Source organism: Stegodyphus dumicola, chromosome 10 (assembly GCF_044657685.1).
Source record: "Stegodyphus dumicola isolate Sdum_Otavi_A_Nest chromosome 10, ASM4465768v1".
Taxonomy (NCBI): domain Eukaryota; kingdom Metazoa; phylum Arthropoda; class Arachnida; order Araneae; family Eresidae; genus Stegodyphus; species Stegodyphus dumicola.
In genome coordinates this window covers 102,011,957-102,028,078 of record NC_140777.1, presented here as the reverse complement: position 1 = coordinate 102,028,078, position 16,122 = coordinate 102,011,957, and the positions used below count along the sequence as shown (strand labels likewise).

The following is a 16,122-nucleotide window of genomic DNA, read 5'->3' as shown; positions in this document are numbered from 1 at the left end:
GCTTTTCTGAGTGCATATTCGGAATGTTCTTTAAAGAGCAATTGTGAATCAAAATAGATACCTAAATATTTAGTGCTGTTAACCACAGGAACTTCTTGATTATTAATTTTAATGTTCACTACAACTGGGGTGAATTTTCGATGTCGGCGAAAAAGTAGAATGTTGCTTTTAGAGGGATTAATGCTGAGTCTCCATGATTTAAGGTAATGCACAACGTGATTCACTGCAATTTCAAGCTTATCAACAGCAAGTTGTGGTTTCATTGATCTGGTCAATATCGCTGTATCATCAGCAAACTTAACTATTTTTGAATTAAGTGAGACGGGCATGTCATTTGTATAAATGCAAAAAAGACTGGGTCCAAGAACACTTCCTTGTGGAATTCCGCTTTTGATATATTTCTTCGTAGAATAAGTGTTGTTAATTTTTACTTGAAAGGTACGGTTTCTCAGATAACGTTTTAGAAGTTTAATGAAGTTAATTGGCAGATGAGCAAGGTGTAGCTTGTAAATTAAACCATCGTGCCACACCTTGTCAAATGCTTTTTCTAAGTCCAAAAAACAACTTGCAATTGTATTCTTTTTAACGAATGAATCAGCGATATACTCTGTTACATTAAGCAGTTGATGAACAGTACTGTGTCCAGTTCCGAAGCCGAATTGTTCACTATTTATGATATTTTTATCTTGAAGGTGCTTTGTAAGTCTTCTTTGTATGACCCTTTCGAAAACTTTGCTCAGCCCAGGAAGCAGACTAATTGGACGGTATGAGTTAAGCTCTCTTGGATATTTCCCCGGTTTAAGGAAAGTAACAATATTTGCATGTTTCCACTGCTGTGGAAAATAGTTTAACCTGAGACACGCATTTATGATATTAGTTGTTAGGACAATGTAGCTTTTAGACAGAATTTTTAGAATTTTATTTGAAATCCCGTCGAAACCCGGAGCTTTTCTGATTTTTTCTTATTCTGCTTCAATCATTCATTTATATGGTTAAATTGTGTAGACGAGCTGTCAGTTTATCCACTGGCTCCTGTTCTTGAGCAGCTTTGATTGGGTGGCGGTATCTGCGAGTTTCTTGCCGGGCTGCATTGAATTTCATAGCGCACACTAAAGCGCTTTTTAGGTCTCTTGTAGTCGCCATTCGCAGGGCTTTCTGTATCTCAGGATCCCGGATGCCATCGCTGAAGTATTGCAGGGACAGGATTTCCTTTATTATTGATGAGCAGCCCGAAACCGTGAGATGAGGCAGCCTTTCAGCATCAGTGGTGAGTTCATGAATGCAAAGCGTATATCTAAAGAACGAAGCTGACACGGAGATATCTCAAAACTTCGTAGTCGACTCTGAACTACACAACTGATGCTTTCTCCGGGCTTATATAGTTTTATTCCGGAGGCCGAGAACTTTGTAATACCTTTCATTTCTCTGAATAACTGGAAGACATATACGATTGAAGTTATACATAGGGATCAAATACAGTTATTCAATTCCAAAACCAATAATACCTATACAGGAACCGGATGGAAATGTCACCAAATGGTCGCTCAATTAGGTGACGGCGACAAATAGTTCGTCGCCAAAAGCATTACCACCTTAGCGATATCTTGCCCTTTTAACGTGATAGTCATTTACCTCAATGTTAAATAGATTTGGCCCTGTATTCTTATTTTTCCGGTAGAGCTTCGTCTCCTCCAAGCGTTTCATATTGCATTACACAAAAAAAAAAGAAGGAAAAAATACTATAATTTCACTAAAATTACTTATATATATGCAAATTCCGAGCACTATGTAAAAACAATGGATCGTAAAAAATTTCAGAAGAGGTCCAAACTTTTCATACGGTAGGAACGGTTTCATATGGGCAACAATGTTACGTTTTAAAGCTTCCGAGGTCAATGCTTAATAATTAATATATAATTATTAAAAGTTATTCAGCGTAATTATCAATTATCGAATAATATTTTATCATTAAATCGTTTATGAAACTTTCCATTAATAAAAAAATTACTAACGTAACCATTTTTAATTAAGTATTATCTTAATTAAATCTTAAAATTAATGTTATATTTATCTAGCATTCATGATTAGGTATTAAACTAGTTTATTTGTATAGAATTCAGTTAAGTATTCAACTAAAATTCATTCCTTTTAGAGTATTAAACACAAACAGCTGTTGAAGAAATCAGTTGTGCATTCAATTACTATAAATACACTTTAACTATTTAAATTTTGTACTTATCGAGGTGAAAATGCATTATTTTTACTTCTCTAATTGTTGAGGCATTTTAATAATATGACGACAATACGAAACAATATAAGAACTTTAAAAATATTTGAACCGGCTAATAAGGATGTATAGTATAAATGTGTTTACTCTTCTTCTGGTCGCCGCCCTTGGTAAAGTATAAAATGATCCAGTTTTCCTTATTAATTTCTCGATGAAGGCAGATAACCTGTTAGCATTTTGACATAATTATCCAGCCAACCTAACCAATCAGAGCTCTTTTGATATTTTGAAGGAATTATATGCGCATCATTGACGATCTCGGAACTAAAGAGTTTTCAAATTCTGTTTCGATGCAAATTGTTATTTTTCAATGGATTTAATACGATGAAATATATAAAACAAATTGTCGTACAGTTGATATTTTAGAGCGGAATGCACGATGTATGATGCTACTTATGACTTTTATTAATTGCAAGTGGTATAAATGTTTATAAAAATTATCAGTTAGGTAAATCAAATAAATGCATTTTTAAAAATAAAATAAAAACAAAAGTTATTACGACTTTATTGTTCTTGAATCATTCAGTTTACTTCACTGATATGTCATTTTAAAGATGAACTCAAGTTTTTCTGCTATAAGATAGATTAGCAGCTTCGCGTGGACTATTAATGCCATGGTAACGAAAAAAAAAAAAAAAAAAAAAAGGTATCCTAGTTTCCCCTCTTAACATTTTTTTGCATTTGAAGCACAAATTTGCATTTCTAACATTAAAAGTGTGTATTTTATTTTTATTTATTTTTTTTTTTTTGATAGAGAATGGATGGAGATTCTATCAATTGTAAAGATTTTCTGTAGATCACTTAAAATGTTATTTGCAAACTGTGTGGTTTAAAAGGGTGGTATGCTTTCAAATATATTTAAATAACAGTGTCTAAATTCATAACTTAGTTCCTTAAAATTTTTTGATATTTACATATGAACTTATATATGATTCGGAATTTCACTTGGAAAATTCCAAATTATTATTAATAAAAAATAACACATGCTACTTATTGCAGGTACCACATATCAGGTATTATATTTCTTAATAATAATTACTCTCTTTTTAACACTTTATTTTAAAATAGTAGTTATTGGAAACAATTTTGTAATATGAAAACATAACAGTTTATTTTAAAATAGTAATTATTGGAAACAATTAATTTTATAATACGAAAACATAATATTGTGTTTCCTTTATACTCGAAAAGATTTGCAACTTCTTGGCTGTCATTGAGTATGCGTTTAAATTTGTCATTATTTGGTTAGAAGTACAGCCAATTTTACACTTCAGGAATGCCACGCGGAAATGTGCTACAATTTATTATGTCATAAATGTCAGCCTGAATACAAGTATTTGGAAAACTGTATTAAAATTTGTTATATCATATTACATTAATTAAACAGAAGTTAAAGGGAAAATTTTGTGAAGCACTACTCTTACTTTATTGTTGTATTATTATTCATATCCTTAAAGGTCGACATAGTTTTGCACGCAGATATCTTATATTCAAGGTTATTTGCTTAGTAAAACGCTCAGCAGAATCTGTTTCTGTTTTAAATGCTCTACAAAGGATAAAAGAACTGCTGCATAAGCGGTTGGATCTTCAAGGAAATGTGGTTATTACCTTGAGATCTTAAAATATGGCTGCATTGTTGTTCCTCTAAATGATTAAATTTGTAACGCCCTGTTATTTGAAGCACGAGGAAATATTTCTACAGCATTTTATTTCAATCATTAGTGGCCCATGAGTAGATGAGCCGTACAGTAGCTGAACACTGGTCGTTTCGACCTGAGTTCGATTCCAGGCGAACGGGCTGGCTGAATGAGAGTCTTCCTTGTGTGTATACGAGTCAGTTTTTCTTAGAAAGTCCTCCACGAAGGCGCTCTTTTTTTAGGCAGATAATCTTCGCGTACTTCGCCATAATTAAATAAACTATTCAAACCTTCCCTCATTAGTGCCAGTTTATCTCATGACCCGAATAATAATCTTCTCTGTTCAGTGTGTACAGTGGAATAAATTTACTGTTTTTACATCTATTTATTAATTAATTATTTTCACTTTGTTTCTAGTCTTATATAGATTTTAAAAACAGCCATAATTTTTTGCATCATGATCTCAGATATACATAAACTCGTATAATATTATTCTAATTTACGCGACCAGAGCCCTCTTAATAAGTAATGCAGTGATTTGAAACTGGCGGGCTGCACTCCGCATCAGCCCGCCAGTTTCAAATCACTGCATTACTTTCTGGCAGGTGTCTGTCTACCTCTAGGTTTCGAAGAGAAAAGTATTAATTTAAATCTTTCCTTTAGTTATTATGATTAATTGTATATGTTTTGACAAATATATAATAAAAAAATTAAAAATTTTATTTTATTAAAAAACATTTTTTTAAAATTAAGAAAAAAATTCTAGTCCGTTAAGGTGCTTTCATTGGAGTATTCAGACATGCTGGATGATTAGTGAGCTCTTGTAATCTTATGGGTACTAACTTAAGCTCTTTTCTACCTGTTCCTGTCATAAACTTAGTTTCATCTAATTTAACTCGACGACCTAATTCCAGTGCGCATCGCGTTCCTCTTTGCATTCGCTTATTTTAGTCTGGATTTTATTTTATTATGTGATATAAAAGAGTGCTACTCAAATTAAGCTTTTTAACTGTAGGAATTTTTTTATCTGCATTTTGGACTTATTATTTCAGTTGGAAATCGCACTTGGCACATCTGTATCTGCAGACGAATGCTAAGCCGTTCGAAGGCATTTTTACGCTTCAGTTATTACTTTTGTAACCAACTTCCTAGTTTTTCTTAAAATTTTCCGTCTTATGTGCAACTCATAGAAGGGATTCATCCATCACTTAAGAAAATTCTCTGTAATAGGCCTTGGTAGTGGCATTCGAATAATTAATGTCATTGCCTCTCAGCCGATATTATGGTTAGTGATGTTTACTGCTATATTGATAGGGCACTCAAAATACATGGTTAACTGAAAATCCTTTTGGCATTCTGTCGTAAGGAAAGAGGAAAAAGGGACCCTCGGATCGCCCCTTTCTCAAAATTAAGGGGGAAGCTTAACGGTTAGCTAGCTTCAGCAACACACCAGTCACCTGGTGCTGCCATAGCTTCTACTGTACCTGCAGAAGTTTTATTCCCCCCCCCTCCCCAATAAAGTCGAATCTCCCGCTGTACTCTCTGTAGTACTGGAGGACATTCGGTGATTTAAAGACTTATTATTTATCTATATTATTTATTGTTATTGGAAAATGTCTGCTAAATGAAAGGATGCATAGGTATGTTACTTCACAGGCCCGAGGTTTCAGAAACAGTCCGGTAACGGAGAATGTTCGTTAACGACGTTTCGACTGTAATATATAGCCTCTTAACTGACAAAAAATTACTGCGGCCGCTCTCAGAATCTTTTTTTTCACATTTTCTTAATTATTTGGGTAGTATCTCTTTAAAGCATTTCTTAAAATCGCTTCATTGCAGCTATTATCTATGAAGCTAATTTTAAGATGCAATCGCGTTTCATTCTTCAATAAATAAATTTTGGTTACCAGTCTTCTGAATATAAAAATTAAATGCGGCAATAATACGTTTTCTGGTATTTATATAAAAAGTTTAAAATTCATCAGAGGACTAAAGTGGAAATCTTTATAAAAAACTTTAAAATTATTTAAGATTGTTATACAAAGAATATGACTATTTTTCAACAAAGACTACGTTATATATACGTCCAGATATAATCAACTAACTACTTATTATTCAATAGTTATTTTCTCTTAATCGAGAAAAGCGTCATTGTACTGGTATAATTGATACTGATATTGGCAGAAATAGGGAAATAAACATTTCACTCAGAATGTTTTGATTATTACTGGTGTTTATGTATGGTTTTAATTCATAAATGGGTTTAATTTTTGCCTCTAGGGAAAAATAAAAAGCAAGCAGTTCAAATATTTTATAAGCCGGATTAGTGCTAAGTTTATTTAATAATTCTCTAACTTTTATGATACAAGTTTCAGGAAAATTATACTTGGAAAAAGTAATTTTCTGTTCATTTAAAAAGCTCCCGAATTCAGTTTATTATAAGAATAAAATGTTTTGCATTTCTGCTTGGATATGTTACAATTTCTAAATACACGTTACCTGATTTCATAGTTTTCAACGCACATTCTATTCTTTTGGGGAAAAATTCTTTTGCTATTGTTTATTGATTATTATTAATTCCAAAAATTGTGTTTTAAAGGAACTTGAATGTAAATCATGAAAAAAAAAAAAAAAAAAAAAAAAAAAACTTTTTTAAGGGGACTTGAATTTAAATCATGAATTTTGGTTTGTTCCCCTTGAAACGTCAACTAATTTCCGATCAATAGCGATAATTGTTTTTTTCCTTTCTTTTTCAAAGTTTGAAATTTTGTTATTCATGATTTAAATTCAAGTCCTCTTAAAAAATTTTCTTCATGATTTACATTCAAGTTCCTTTAAAACACAATTTTCGGAATTAAACTCCTCTTTTTGATACATTCTACTAAGAATTTTTAGAGCATTACAATAATTCATGAGTTTTTTTATTCTAAAGGTTGAAAAAATATGCATAATATAACCTTGAATTCCCGAGATTAATTTGCTTTAATTTTCGTTTTTTGTATTTCCACTTCCTTTTAAGAAGCGTACGTAAGCAAACTGCTGTACTTTCCAGCTTGTGGTTTCGCTTTCTTAGGTATTCCCAATGTTTCAAGTTATTGGAATATTCAAGATCTAATGTATTTTTTTTCCTTTTGATAAACTGCTTGAAGAACAGATATTTGAAAAGAATCAGTGCGTAAAACCCTTAAGCATATACTAGCAGTAGAAACTCGAGTGTGATTAAAGGGAAAAAATGAAAATGAAATCAAAGCTAATTTTAGCGGCGACACTGAAGAGTCTCAAAGCAGATTTCTGTTACAACATTTGTGCATTTCTTCTAGTTTTATTACTATTATATCTCGTTTTTGTTAATAAAACTACTAGAATTAAAAAAAAATAATGTCATAAATGATAAGAAGATCTTTAAGTTGTAAATGATAAGAAGATCTTTGAGGAAATAAAGACGTAAAGATTCATAGCAGAATCTTTGAAAGAGTAATGAGATAAAGTATTTTTAACAAATGTTAGAAATGGTTATGCAAATGTACACATATAAGCTGTGAACGATTATAATTAGCAAAGAAATAGTTAAGAAATTTCGAAAGAATATTACGGCTAGTGTCATCTATTTAAATAAAGCAAAAAATAAAGATATGAAACTAAATGAAAGCTCGGTTTAAAGGTATTAATTGAATTAAAGCTATAAAGTATTTCTCCCGCCTTTTTAGCATGCCTTCCTGGTGTAATGGTCAGCACACTCGGCGTGTATTCGAGGGGTCCGAGATTCGAGTCCCGTCTAGGGCACACTGCTCATTTTTTTTATCTCTCCTGCTTTCAAAAAATACCTAATTTCTCTACGAAGCTTTTGTGTGCTAATATAATGCCATTAAAAATTATATTCGCAGCCAGAAAATTTAAAAGGAGCTCTGAACGAGAATTTATTGCTAACATTATTTGGCCTAGTTAGCCGAATAAAATAAAGCAAAAATTTAAATTGATAAATGCATAACTTAAAGATGCTAAATATATAAGAACATCATTTTTAATGAGCCTTCATTTTTTTTACGTTTGTATAATTAAAGATGACTGTCTGGGTTAGATGGTTAGTTTTATCTTCATCAATTCATTTTTTAAAAGAATTGATTTAAATGTATCAGCTATTATTTATAGATTATTTTATTAGAAATAAACATATTTCTGAAAAGATTCGGTTTATTTTTTAAGACTGTTAGTAGTGACTAACGTTCTTTTCAGTTATGAATGATACAGTAATGAGGAATTTTCTTTTTAAAGTACTTGTATTAACGTTCGAAACGAATTTTATCAAATATGTTTATTCAGAAGAAATTGTATATGTAACCCGATACATTCGATGCGCTAATAAAAGCAAACAAAAGTTCAAAATGAAATTATATTTGTATTTAAAAATATTAGGGTTTTAAGAAATTTCTTAATTAATGCTCTCTCTGCCCCATAATAACAGTAGCAAGTGAATATTTAAATGGGAATTACTGGGAAATGCAGTTGTAAGTTGATGCCGTAGCGTGGAATTGCGAGGCTTTTAATCAAAATCAATGCTTCATGACATCCGTCGTTGGCTTTGACACATCTTTCAATTTTTAGATTAACCTAATTATTACAAATTATAATTATTTTTATGATTTAATCCGCTGATCGAAATAAATTGTTTTATTACATTTGAATGTCAACCCATTGTAAAAGTTTTTAAAAAAAAAATCTGATGTGTATTATTATAACTCATAATGCACAAAATTTATATCATTTAAAGAATAGAATTATCTAAATATAAAATAAATTAAGCAAACAAAACAAAAAAGAAACAGTTTTTCACAGACGATTGAGTATTTCTCATTCAATTAATTCAGTTCGCACTTCGCGAGAAGGCAAAAATACATAAAAACTCAAAATATCTATATTAAAAATTACGAAGTAAATCTTAAACACTTATTTCTTCGAAAAAATTCCAGGAAGGATTAAGCATGATTTAATTGGCAATAATAAATGAAGGCGTTATTTTTGTTGTTGCGAAGCTAAGTTTTTCTAGCTTGGCAACAAATCCATTAGTCTGCTGTTTCAAATGTAAACAATCAATGGCCGCCATAAAAAAAAAGGCTTAGCGTCACATAAACAACTTTAAAATTGTTGATAATTCTAAAAATATTGCCCAGAGATTTACTAAAGGCATAAAAACCTTAACCGGAAGATAAAAACAACAAAATAAAATCATTTTTAAAGCAAAATATGTACAATTTACGAACACACACGAGTAAAGAAACTGAGATCACTGAGCCGGGTAACAGAGTGGATATATATATAAATTATTTATATACGTTTGGTGCGGCCGATTGCAACCAAAATACGAGGTGCACATTTACATGTTATAGCAGTCCTATACACAAAATTTCAACGTTCTGAGGCTACTCGTTTTTGAGTTATGCCAGATACGTACGTACGTACATACGTTCGTACAGACACCACGAACAATTCCCTTCAGAATTAATTTTAAAGCAGTTTTATAATTTTTTTGGTGGAAACGAGTCTTTTATTCTGTCCTTACGTACAGATATCACGCAAAAACATCGTTAAATTGCATTCGATAGCGGTCAAAATGGACATTTTCGTTGAAATATGCTGCCTGAAACTTTTCGCGATTACAATACTTCCTTTTTACGTCAGGAAGTAAAAAGAGAGCAAAGCGTTTTCGAACAAAGATGGAGCTTCGATTGTCCTGTTCTTGATGCATCAACAGGAAAACGAAAAGTTGCAGAAAAGGGCAATTACGTTAACTGCAAAACAAGTGCAACAGAATGACCACATCAAGAATTTTGAAATATGCTTTTGAAAACAATAATCAAGAGGAATCTTATGCTTATTATGCGGTTTCTTTGAAGAAACAAAACTGTGGATGTAAACGCAAGGATTGTGGAGAAAAACTTGACTTCGGCAAAATTTAGGCATATACCCCTTTGCAGAAGAGGCATCACAGAAGCAATAAACATAGCCTTTGATAATATTTATCCCGAAACACTGGATATTATGTTTCTGTCATTTCAATAAGTTATGCTGGAAGCAATGAAGAACGGCGCTTCCAATAATTTTAAGCTTACGCATATACAGAAAGAAAAGTTTCACAGCCAAGGGATTCTACCTGCAAGTTTAAAATTCGATAACGAAATTAATCAAAACCCCATAAACTATTTAAATGCTGAAAAATACAAATTAGGAGGAACATTTTAAATTTATTGTTTAATTTAGTCTAGTTTTTAGATGATAAAAACTAAGTGCCGCAACAGCCCTAGTAAGCCACGACCTGTAGTGCCCTTTTTTCTGCTTTCTTGACCTTTGGGCCCCGGTGTGCATCAGCATATGCCCTGGGCAGGAGGTCAGCTTGTACTCATTTTATCGACCCTCTTAAGGGATGAAAGGCTGAGTCAGCCTTGTCCAGCCCGGGGATCGAACCCCAGACCTGTGGTGCAGCTGCGCTACGCTCTAGCCACTTCTCCGCCCGGCGGTTTTTTTGGTGATAAATGTTGCATTATATATATATATTGCTACTATTATTATAGGACAAATTAAATTCATCAACTGCTACTAGTATTATGAGACAGAGAGAGTATTTAAATTTTTACTTGATGAAAAAGAATTTATGTGATGTACAAAAAGATATATAAAATTAAATTTGTTAAAAAAAATAATTGTATACTTGTTAAATTTTTCTCGAGTTGGGTGATTTTCTGATAATTTAATTTTGTATTTCTATGGGAAAGAAAGTTAATAATATCCCTTCGTAATAATGTAATATTTACCCATATGTTTAAATTTTTTTTGTTTACATTTATATACTTCTTTAAACACAAAGGCGAGTGAAACATTTTTTTGTGGACTTGGGAGTGTTAACTATGGATCCGTCTCTTGGTGTTCCACATATTTAGATAAAAATCTTAAAAATTTTTCAGTAACTAATAATTAACATTAAATATTGTAATTAAACAATTATTCTAGTAAAAAAAGCATTCTAATCAATTAACATAAAAAATTCTAATACATAAATTTTCCAACTATAAGGAGCACAAGTAAATTGGAAACATTTTGAAGGAAGTCATATTTAAGGCATGATACTAGTTTGACTTCTTGCGTTTGAGAGCTGTTTGAAAGGTGCATTCTGCTCTTTCGTTCCAAAGAAAATTTGGAACTCTAAATACACAAGAACGTCTTAAACTGTTAATATGGGAACACAATTGGCCAAAAACTCTTACGCATTATAAAAATAATATTTATTGCTTTCAAACTGATTACAAACTGATTTAATACAATATACTGCTCGCATGCACATATGCTGTTCTTTCGCCTCGTGACTTAATTTTCATTCACTTACAAACTTTTGACTTAATTTTGCTTCAATTATCAAGATTTAAGTTGTTTTTGTTGTTCGCATCGTTTCCACATTTCTCGTAGAAAAACGTTTCAAATTTTTGCGAATTTCCGCAAGTGTGGTTAAAGTTTGAATGTCACACTTATTTTTATCTATATATCTTTTTATATTCGAAGATTTTGATTCCCTCTTTCCTACGTGATAATCTCGCATTACAGCTCATAAATAATATCACAGAATAACATTTGTAATTAAATAAATACCACACAGAATGTTTACTTTTATTTAATTAAAATTACGCACAAGTATTTTGCTTCAACATGACCACTGTCGATGGTCCGAGAGAAATGTGTCATTTTTTTTATTTTTTGAAGATGATTGCTCAGAAATAACCTTAGCCGCCGTAGTAGGCGTAACCAAAAGTAAACATAAATACTCCGGCCGGTTTGTTTAGAACTTTCTGAAGCTTTCTGAAAGGTCATCCTAGTTGCCAATCGCTGCCGCATAACCTGTTCGCAGGAAATAGTTTTATTTTTTAGCCTGCTTAATCTCTGTTAAGGTTAGTCTGGAAATTTTTGAAGGACAGCAAAGATCTTGCTTTTCAGTTCAGTGTTCAGTTGTTTCCGAATTCACTCTGCTTAGAGGTAAGCAACTGGAATCTGTCTATTATTCATTTATTTTATGAATGTGAATTTAATTACCAACAATGTGTCATATTGCACGAATGCTGCGGTACAATTACTACGATGTACACAATTAAGATTTAGAAAATCTGATTTACAATAACAGAGCTTGTTTTTCTGTTTTCATTTAAGTAACTTAGTTATTAAGTAAGTTAAGCAACACAGTAATCTGATTCACAATGACAATGCTTGTTTTCCTGTTTTAAGTAACGTCTTTCTTATTTATAATGCAATGTTTTGTTGAGGTGAACTAAGTTATGCAGTGCCATTTCGATAAAATATGCATCTTTATTCTAAATTTGTAGCTTTTCTTTATATCAGATTGAAACTTGCAAAAGTTTTTTAATCTTAAGAGAAAACAAATGTCGAATATGAGATTTTTCAAATTTTTGGTAATTATTTACTTAAAAATTTGTAGAAAACAAAGCAGACTACAATATACCAAATTATAGAGAAACTGAATAAATCAAAATATAAAAAACTGTTATCCTTGCAAAACAGAGGAAAATTTGTTACCGTCAACAAAACTGGCAATAATTAATTTGGAGGACAAGTACAAGTAATGCCGCAATTTCATACTTTGCAGAATTTGAATTTTTCACTTAGTGAAAATAATAACAACTGTTTTATGTCTTAAATATGGCCAAGAGTATTTAAAGGTAAACAGCAATATCACAGCAGAATGTTTTTTAAAAATTTGATATTTACATGGGAATTACTTTGCATAGTTTTGTAAACAATATATATTTTGAAGCTTTTCTTCATATTTAAACTTGAAAATTATCTTTCACTTCTTAATAAGCGCTGTCAAAATATATGCTGATTATAGTATGCTAAATATGGAGACGTTTTATAAACTGAGGTATGTTTTAGCTGTCATATTAAAAAGAAGTATGTGATAATATGCTTATCTCTTCATATGTTAGACGTCTATCAGGGTATTTGTAAAAAGTATTTTACAAAGTAATCAAACATTGTAAAATTTGTCAGTAATTTTGTAATTAACTAAACGAATCTTGTAATTTAATGCTGAAGTCTCTAAATCTGTATAAACATTAGCTAAGAACTTCTCTGATTTTTTTAAAAAATTCTTCATAATTTCAGAGGGCCATATTTGAACAGAGGCCGTCCAAAAATTTCCCACAGTTACGTTAGGTTGCCTTAAATCTGGCATCCACTAGCCTTGGCAAGTATTAATATTGCAGCGAATTTATAAGGGTACGGCTCTTTAGGGAAAACATAAGTTTTTTAATAATATCTTTCGAATTTAATCACTCTGTAATTGCTTCACATTCTGAATTATTTAATATCAATACACACATTTTCTTGTGAGTGTAATAAAACTTTATTTCGTTTTTAACATGTCTAATTGGTATGAATTAAAATAAATTAAAATGTTTCATTTTAATTAATAAAAGATATTTATAACGTCATATATTACGTAACTGGTATAGAATCGTTTTTTTTTATTCTGTATTTTATTTCCAGCATAGAACGATAAAATTAGTTTTGCATAAAAATTAATCAAACTTTCTATATAACTTTATTCTCTGTATTACTTTTCCTAAACATAAATAATGTTGTATTTTGAACTCTACATTGTTATTCATAACTATTCGAAATCTGCTTTAAACAGAAATTATCAGACCATATATATTTCACTTTTCTGCACAATTAATAACGCTAAATCTTTTTAAATTATGCATTAAAAGGAATTCTTATTTATGCTAGTTGATACTGAACTAAGTCCTTTAGTGATTTTGTGCAAAATAAAAACTACGCTTTGACACATAATCACCTTAAAAATGAAGTTCTTTTTTTAAATTCCTACTATTAGCTTACACTCTCCCTATATCTTGTTCAAATGTTCAGTCGTTAATAATATACTTTTTATTCATCCACTCAAGTACAAATAGATTTTTTTAAACTTGTAGTGGATGACACTTGATGCTAATACAGTTTTTTTCACATATTAAAGTCAATTCCTACTTTTTGATTCCTGTTTATCGGAACTAAAGATATGCTGTTTTGATTAAATCTCTATATGTAATAAAAGAAAGAGTCTGTCTGTGTGTGTGTGTATTTCGTTCGCGCTGCGCGCAAGCTAATAGACCCACGGCTACGAAATTTGGTATATAGGTGCATCTAGACAAGAGCCACTGCACCTCGAAGCGATTCTTTCGCAATTCGAATTCGAATTTTTCTTTATTTATGTTTTGTGACGAAATCGCGTGACTTTGAGACATAATGGGCAATAGGAAAGTGAGATTTTACTCTACACACTCCATTTTCACATCGTCATGAAATGTAGGCACTTAGCTATTTTACGAAATTAAAATAAATTCGTATTTCAATAAATCGATTAAATATGAATTTATTTAACAAAGGGAGCTTAACACCTTTTCAACGGGATTTTTTCTAAAAAGTTTATTTTAAAAAAAGTACAGTTTATTTTTCTTTGATTTTTGGACACGTTAAACTTTCATCCTCGCGACTGCTTTTACAAAAAGAATTTTGGAAAAATGATATTTTGTATTTAAAAAAAAATTTTGAAATGAAGCTTCCGAGTACACTTCTCACATCTCACATCTTTAAAAATGTGATTTTGGCAACAATTTTCCTGTCTTATTGTTGTTGGTAGATTTTTGATGAAATCGCATCATTTTGAATAGATTCATTCTTTTAGAAATATGGGTTTGGCAACAATTTTTCATCGTATTTCTGTCACTGTTTTTAAGAGATTGGCATATTTCATTGTCATTTATATATATATATATATATATATATATATATATAATACATTTTTATTGATTTTTTTTGATAAAGTTGTTCTGCAGAGTAAACTTCTGCGCGGAATTTTATGTTTTTTGAGTTGCTTTCATGTTATATTTTGCTTATTCCGCTGTTTGTAATATATTGAAATGCCTTGCATGATTTTTTTTCTTCAACGGAAAGTTGGTTAATTTTTTTTATTAAGATAATTAATATTTGTATTAAGGATATAGCTTATTACATTGTAATTTTTTTCTCTTGAAAATATAAGATAAAATATCATTAATTATACTTTGCTTTTCAGAATTTTTTGTTTTTTGTTATCTTTTATGTTATTTATTGCTCATTTCACTGTTTTTAAGATATTGAAAAGTTTTGAGTGATTTTTTTAGAAAAAGAATTCTTAACCTCATTTCTACCATTTGAGTTCTTAAGATTTTGCAAAGGGAAGTTGGTTAATTTATTTATTAGGATAATTAATATTTGTATTAAGGGATATTGCTTATTTCATTGTAATTTTGTTATACGTAATAACTTTTTTTTATGAAGTTGCTCTGCAGAGTGAAATTCTTACCCAGTTTTTAAATTTAACGTTTGGTGTTCCTTTCAGCCATTTTTCCGGTACATTTAAAAGCCAGACGAAGGCTGGCAGCGAAGCTGCTAGTATATTGTAAAACTTACAAATAATGACCGTTTATTAGGAATTCTCACGTGATGTAAAAATTAATTTTATAACAACTAATAAATAATAGTACATGACTGTGATAAATGGGATTGTATATTTAACAAAAATATGTGGCAACAGAGTTCATAATAATAAGACAGAGTTCTAAAGATTTTTAAAGTGTATGGAATTAAAGAATTGTAGTTTTATAGAGTTGGATGAAGCCAACGTAATGTCACATTATGCAGCGAAAATTCTTCCCATATTTCTATGATAACGTGTATATATTTAAAATATAACCCTTTAAAATGCCCCTTGCTTCACAAACGGAGAATGCGAAAAGAAACTGCAACACAACGCAAACGACGATCAGAGAAAGAAAAACGTAAGCACCAAGAAAACATTCTTATGAAAACTCTTCGCAGCAGGTCAAGCATATGTCGCCTTGAGTCGTGTGAAATCATTAGATGGAATATTAATTGCAGAACTGGCCTGCTCGAAACTCACTGGAAAGGTTCCTTGCAATAATGAAGCATTACAAGAGATGGATAGAATGAGAAATTATAGACCACCATCAGCTTCATAAATTAGAAACAAAAAATTTTAATAAAAAGTAACTAAAATAAAAAAAAATTGTTGACCTAAGTAGGAATTGACTTTAATTTTTTATAGTACTTGTTAATTTCTAGATAATGAACAAGAGAGCA

General features: G+C 30.8%; 1 protein-coding gene across 2 annotated transcripts in view; it reads left to right on the top strand.

The window, feature by feature from the left end:
* Positions 1-16,122, top strand: part of LOC118198098 (DGAT1/2-independent enzyme synthesizing storage lipids-like) — a 177,957-nt gene that overhangs the window by 9,975 nt on the left and 151,860 nt on the right. Inside the window, exon 1 of one of the 2 annotated variants that reach the window (XM_085825321.1) lies at positions 11,793-11,940. The exons of the other annotated variant lie outside the window; for it this stretch is intronic. The gene's annotated coding sequence lies outside the window, so the exon portion shown is untranslated. Of the gene's footprint in view, positions 1-11,792; positions 11,941-16,122 lie in introns of those variants that run through there. 2 annotated transcript variants of the gene reach the window in all.